At 37.0% G+C, this 7,038-nt stretch overlaps 1 long non-coding RNA gene across 1 annotated transcript; it reads left to right on the top strand.

Moving 5' to 3' along the window:
* The first annotated feature begins 4,360 nt into the window (after positions 1-4,360).
* LOC113337509 lies at positions 4,361-5,483 on the top strand. Its single transcript, XR_003354283.1, has 2 exons — positions 4,361-4,497; positions 5,043-5,483. It is a non-coding gene; the product is annotated as an uncharacterized LOC113337509 (long non-coding RNA).
* Positions 5,484-7,038: the final 1,555 nt, after the last annotated feature.

Genomic DNA, 7,038 nt, shown 5'->3' on the forward strand with positions numbered 1-7,038 from the left:
GCTCTAAAAGAATTTCAGCATCGGGAAGATTAGCCGCTTCATCTGAAAGGTTATACAGGTCTGCGAAGATAACTAAGTAAGAAATGCGAATGATCGCATAAAAGAAAAAGAGTGAGAAAATATAAGTTACATACTAATGAGTTCCTTGTTTCTTTCTCGATTTTGGAGAATCAATTGAGAATTAGTCAAATTCTCATTTCTAAGTTTTGTATTCTCGCTTGTAAGATAAGCATTCACATCCGAAATATTAGACTTCTTATGTCTCAGCAGGGCATTCTCATCTTGCAGCTTGCGAAGCTTTCTTTCATTGTCTAAAGAAATCGCATAAGATATGCGGGCATTTTGTGAATATATAAAAGAAGCATTATAAATAAAAAAAGAAATATTAAGGAAAAGATAAAAGACAAATGTTGCATAATATTACCAAGCCATTCATCGCAAATTGAAAATCTGGGTTTATCGCAGAGGCAGCTCCACGAAGAGATCGATCTTCCCAATTAGAAGCAGTACAGATCTTTGAGACCATCTTGAACGCACGATCCATTTCATCATCCTCAAGAGTAGCAAAAGCATCTCCAGAAAAAAGATCAGATAACTTCTTCCGATACAAATCGATCGATACCTCATCTTCAGAAACAAAAGTATCTTCATATGAAGATTTCAAACTTGAGGAAGAATCATATTTCGCACGCTTCCTAGAGACATGCATCATCTTTTAACGAAGTTTTGTCATTCAAAGGATTCACCTATGCGAATAATCAAGATAAGAAACAGAGGCAACAATATTGTTAAAAATAGAAAGTGTTTCTTACTTCCTTATTCTGCGAAGTTGATACCTTGCGTGAAGTACTGACCTTTTTGGCAGCCTGCGAAGGAAAAGAAATAAGAGATAAGAAGGAAAGTTATGAGAGGTTACAAATTGGATCAAGAGGATTACATACCGCTACTTTGTTTTCCTCTTCTTCGAGTAATCTAAACTCCCAAGGTTGGTAAAGAGGGAAATCTTCGAGCAGAGGATTGTCAGAACCATCCTCAGCTTTACCAGATACAAAGGAACCTTCTAAGATGACAGGGCAATTAAGTCAACTAGAATCATTGGATCTGCGAGCACCTCGGTTAGAATTTGAATTCCAGTCAACATCTATCATAATTTTCTTATCTTGAGCGATACCATCCCGCTATTTTCTCTCATAATTCCAGTCAACATCTCTCGGTAACTTCCTCTCCACTTCCTTTTCCCATATCTACTGTCGTGTCCTCCCCTACCTTCTCCGCTGCTTTTTCTCCTGCTCAGTTTTCTCTTTCACCTCCTCTGGATCGTAGTTCTCTTGATACTGTACAGATTCCACCTGTTGTTGACGTGTCAGAGATCCTCACCCATCTGCAATCTCCAGTTTTCACTCGTCAGCTGGATCCCACTAACAGCTCAGTTGTTGTTCGTCCTTATAGTGTGTTTTCTCGGCAAATTTCATCGCCTGCCCCAGCTGCCACGACTGCACCATTAGTTCCATTGTCTACTACGGAAGTCCAAAAGTCCTCCCATGTAGAAGCTCAACAGTCGCCTTCCCCAACTGCCACGACTGCACCTTTTCTTTCATTTCCTATTACGGAAGTCCAACAGTTCTTCCCTGCAGAAGCTGAAACGTCACTTTTCCCTGCTGTTAAAATCTTTGGTCAAACGTACAGCAGACGTCTGCCACCTCCTACTACTGTTTCTTCTGTAGCTCCTGTGTCTATTTCTTCAACACGTGCTGATGCTGTGGACTTTCAGCAGCCTGTTTTGTCTGCTTCTACCGATGGCTCTATTCCAAGTAATGGAATTCAACGAACTGATGTTGTCCAATCGAATGTTTATGCTTCAACAACAACACTTCCTGTGACACAGACGGAACAACTACACCCTGCTCCATCTACCACACTGCTCCCTGATACAACGACAAAATCACCGTTACCGATAAGTATTTCATTGCCTATTCAAGTTGTTCCCACGTCTCGACCACCGACTCGGAATGAGCATTCAATGGTTACAAGAGGAAAAGATGGTATTTTTAAACCAAAAGCTCTTTTAGCTTCATAGTATACCACTGATGCTCTCTTTTAGCCAACGTGTTATTCGCAGGCGAAGAAAGATCCGAAATGGCGTGTGTCTATGGATGATCAATATAATGCTCTTCTTCAAAATGGCACTTGGTCTTATGTTCCGCGTACTCCGGATATGAATGTTGTTGGGTGTAAATGGGTGTTTCGTGTCAAACTTCATGCTGATGGAACTATTGAACGTCGTAAGTCCCGTTTAGTGGCCCAAGGATTTCATCAACGCGAAGGACAAGACTATGGAGAAACTTTTAGTCCGGTTATAAAGCCTTGCACAATTCGAGTTGTTCTTACTTTGGCCCTTACATCTGCATGGCCTATTTGCCAACTTGACATTCAAAATGCATTTCTAAATGGTTTTCTTACGGAGGAAGTTTATATGAAGCAACCTCCTGGTTATACTGATCTGAATTATCCTGATCATGTTTGTAGATTGCATAAATCCTTGTATGGCCTAAAGCAAGCACCAAGGGCGTGGTACACTCGTCTTAGTGTGTTTTTACAACAACTTGGTTTTACCGTTTCTCGACCACATTCTTCATTGTTTATTCGCCGTTCGACTACCGATGTTACTTATCTTCTTGTATATGTCGACGATATTAACTTAACAGGCTCCTCTTCTTCCTTTTTGCAACATCTTATTGACACTCTGCACAAGGAAGTTGCTCTAAAGTATCTTGGAGAGTTGTCTCTTTTTCTTGGTGTTGAAGTTACAAGAACAACTGATGGTTTGTTTCTTTCCCAGCGTCGTTATATAGAGGATTTATTGGAGGGTGCTAATATGCAAGGAGCAAAGCCTGTGTGTAGTCCTTTTACTACTTCTACTGAGCTAAATCCACATGATGGTGTTCCGTTGAAAAATCCTACTGAAAATCAGAGTCTTGTTGGTGGTCCTCAATACTTGTTGATCACTCGGCCTGAGCTTGCCTTCTCAGTCAATCAAGTATGTCAGTTTATGCAACATCCTACGGACAAGCATCTTCTTCTTGTCAAGAGAATTCTCCGTTATTTACAAGGTACTTCCTCTTATGGTGTTACTCTCCGGCCTTCTTCTAATTTAAAATTGAGTTTTCAAGCCTACATGGATGCTGATTGGGCTGGTGATCAAACAGATAGACGGTCCACTAGTGGGTATTGTGTTTACTTGGGTTCGAATCTTATTTGTTGGAGTGCTAGAAAGCATAAAACTGTTTCTAAGTCGAGTACGGAGGCTGAATATCGTGGTCTTGTCATTGCTAGTGCTGAGCTAATGTGGAATGGATCTCTACTCAAAGAACTTAAGGTTCCAGTCTGCACTCCTCCCGTCTTATGGTGTGATAATCTTGGTGCTAACTATCTTACTATTAATCCTATTTTCCATGGTCGTACTAAACATATTGAAATCGATTATCATTTTGTTCGCGAAAGAGTTCAACGTGGCCAGTTACAATTGCATTTCGTTTGTTATAAAGACCAAGTTGCTGATGTGTTTACTAAATGTCTTTCGCAGGATAGATTCTCTTTTCTACGCTCTAAGCTTACTGTTTCCGATCACCAGCTTAGATCGAGGGAGGGTGTTAAATAATAGGAAATTTCTTTTTGTTTCATGTTCTTTCTGTTTATAGTTTTCGCTTATTTTGTTATGTCTTGTATGCCAAACTAAGGCAGCTATAGTCCTGTACAGCAAGTCATGTAACTCTAAATATATATAAACATATCTTTATGTTTGGTTTTCTCATCTTGAGAAACCGTTAACAACCCAATTCTGTCTTAAACTCATAGCTGAAATTATAATGTGAAATCTAGATACGGCTAGAAAATTCATGTTCGATTTAATCGTAGATGGGTCTGCAGTTTATCTGTTAATAAGTACTCGATCTTAAAGTGAACAATTCATCTTCCCGTTCCTACGATTAAAAAAAAAATGAAAAGAATATTAATGATTTTGAAGTAAAGGATAGTTAACTAACAAACTTTCTACTGAGTATTAATTGGACACCCTCGTAGCATAGTAGTACCCACATGATGGAACTGAAGGAGTCTACCGGAGATATCAACTGACTCTAAAAACAGATTCCACATTAAGAAGTCTACCCGAGATATCAACTGATTCTAACAACAGATTCAACGTTAAGAAGTCTACCAAATTTTGTCTGACTAGATAGTACATTATTGATTATACTAATATTCTAAAACGAAAGGAGGATATACTTGGGGAGGTTTTCCATTTCCAATGCGCTATAAATAGAACTAACGAGTGCACGTTAAATCTCACAAACCAAACTAATTAGCAATCTATCATCATTACCAGAGCATAAGTCTTATTACCGTTAAGAGAAAAATCCTACTGCAAAGTCATGGCTAAGATTTCTGGATCATCTTTCTTTGATTTTTTCTTTGTTTTGGCAGTTCCATTTGCTTCTGGTAAGTAAATTCCTTCAGTGATATACTAGCATATATGAACTACTTTCTACACAAAATTGGTTAAAAAGACCAAAATCAATAATTTCTGGGTGAAAAGGACATTTAGATTTTGATACTGTTTAAATGGATAAAAATTTAAAAGTAGCTAGGATGTAAACAGTTTCGTCCTGCCCATTTTCAAATACTTTTTCTTATTTTTAATTTACATCAGGATGCATCCAGTTTCATCCTTGCTATTTTTTAAGTTTAAGTCAGGATGAATCCAGTTTCATCCTTGTTATTTTTTTGGTGTCCATTTCGACCATATAAATTTTTACTCGTCCATTTGAACCATGTTTTAAAAATATTTGAATAAATGACCCATTTTCCGTACTTTCTAGCATTGTTTACAAAAACTTGGCATTTATAGCTGCTATATATATTTACGTCGAAACTTGTATCCGTTTCATTTTGTATTATCAAAACTTGTCTATATTTCCAATATGCATAATATATGGGGACTAACTAATCTAGATATTTATTGTTGTTATGATGTGTGCGTGTAGAGATGGCAAGAACCGAAGCTCAACTAGTATGTGATGTTGGAAAGCTAGTGATACTAGGCGGTCCTTGCACTGATTGTCCCGCTAGATGTTTGAAGAAGTACCCACTCCCGCTTCTTGTCGCAAACCTTTGTGTCCCAGTGTTGGGAACATCTGTCTGCGCTTGTTGTGTTGTCGAATAATCAATCCCTGATATCATGCATGTCTAGTTGGTCACGAATATTAGTTTGCTAGCCAACACAACATGTCTACTACTTTCAATAAGTTTGGCTACTCAGATTCGTCATGAGTCTTGTTTAGCCAATGTTGTTTATCAGTTTATGGATAATAAGACCCATTCTGTAATGTTTAATGCTTGTGATATGTTTGCTATAGGAATGATATGTCTATGTTTAAGAATGAAAGTTTGAAGATATACTAATTAAGCTTTTCATATACGAACCATAAGCACATGATTGTCGATTTGCAGACTATCCTGGTTCTGCATAGATTGTTACATGTCCGTCGTACTCGCACACAAACTCTCTAAATCCACGATATACTAATTAAGCTTTTCATATACGAACCATAAGCACTGATGTTCCTTCTACGGTGCATATTCAAAGTGGTAATATATGTTCCTTCTGGAATGACATCTGGATTGGGACAATATCACTAGCTAAGCTATTTCCTTCTCTTTATAAACTCTCTAGAAACAAACATGCGACTATAAAAGAGATGGTGAAGGTGAATGACAATGGCAGTGCTTGGGATTTCAATTTCATTAGGAATCTAAAAGAAGAGGAAGTGGTTATGGTTGCAGATCTGCTGGGTCAAATCAATGTTCCTAATCTAACTGAAGTTGGAGATGATTATTTGTCTTGGAATCCTGGTAATGGTTTCTCAGTAAAAACCTGTTATGATGCTATTGAAGTGGCAGGTTTCATCAGATTCCCTCATAAAAGTTTATGGAATCCAAGAATTCCTCAGAAGGTATTATTTTTCACTTGGAATTTATGTTACAATGCAGCTCCAACTCTTGATTCTCTACATAACTCCATTGTGATTAATGGATGTATCATGTGCAAAAAAGCAGTTGAGTCTAACTCTCACTTATTCTTACATTGTGAAGAAGCAAGAAAACTCTGGAATTTTTTCTTTACAAGTTTCAAGTTGGTGTGGGTTTTCAGGGAAGATGTTAAGGCAACAATGTGAGAATGGAATAAAAAAAAGGGTAGGTCTTGGAGACAAAAACTTTGGAGCATGATTCCTTTTGCAATTTGGTGGGTAATTTGAATGAAAGGAGTGGCAGATTATTTCAAGGGAAATATAAGAATTACAATCATCTTTTGATTGAAGTAAAATGCCTTCTTTACAATTGGTCTCTAGGTACAAAGATCTTTGAGAACATTTCTATTAACAGTTTGTTATTCAATTGGAATGGGGTGTTAGCCATTACTTAGTACATCTTTTGTCAAAGCCTATAATGTGAGCTTAAGGCTAGTTTCCCTTTTCTTTTTTGTGTTGTTCTTTCCTTGAAATAGCAGTTGTAACTTTTTCTCATGCTTTCCACTGCTTTGTGGATTCCATGTTTTCTCTTAATAAATTTTTCCCTTTCTGAGTAAAAAATAAGCACAGGATTGTCGATCAGCAGACTATCCTGGTTCTGCATAGATTGTTACATGTCCGTTTTACACAAATTCTCTAAACTCTCTAAATCCCGAACCCTCTCTTCAGAGATATTAATTAGTTTTTTCCTTGAATATTTGAGGGACTAAAGTAATTTTTTTGTTTCATGTAAAATATATTTTTATTTTGTTTTCTACCCTATTTATTTTCCTTCTTCTTCACTAGACTTAATTCTTTTATACATCTATTTTCTGTCTTTAATATCCTTTTTTCTACTTCCAAAAAAATTTATTTTCTCACTTTAATATCAAATTGTATTTCTCCTGTTAATTTGTTTTCTTTTATTTTCTTTATTTTCTGTATTTTATTTTTTCTTCATTTCCTTCTCCAA

This window comes from Papaver somniferum, unplaced genomic scaffold (genome assembly GCF_003573695.1).
Source record: "Papaver somniferum cultivar HN1 unplaced genomic scaffold, ASM357369v1 unplaced-scaffold_160, whole genome shotgun sequence".
Taxonomy (NCBI): domain Eukaryota; kingdom Viridiplantae; phylum Streptophyta; class Magnoliopsida; order Ranunculales; family Papaveraceae; genus Papaver; species Papaver somniferum.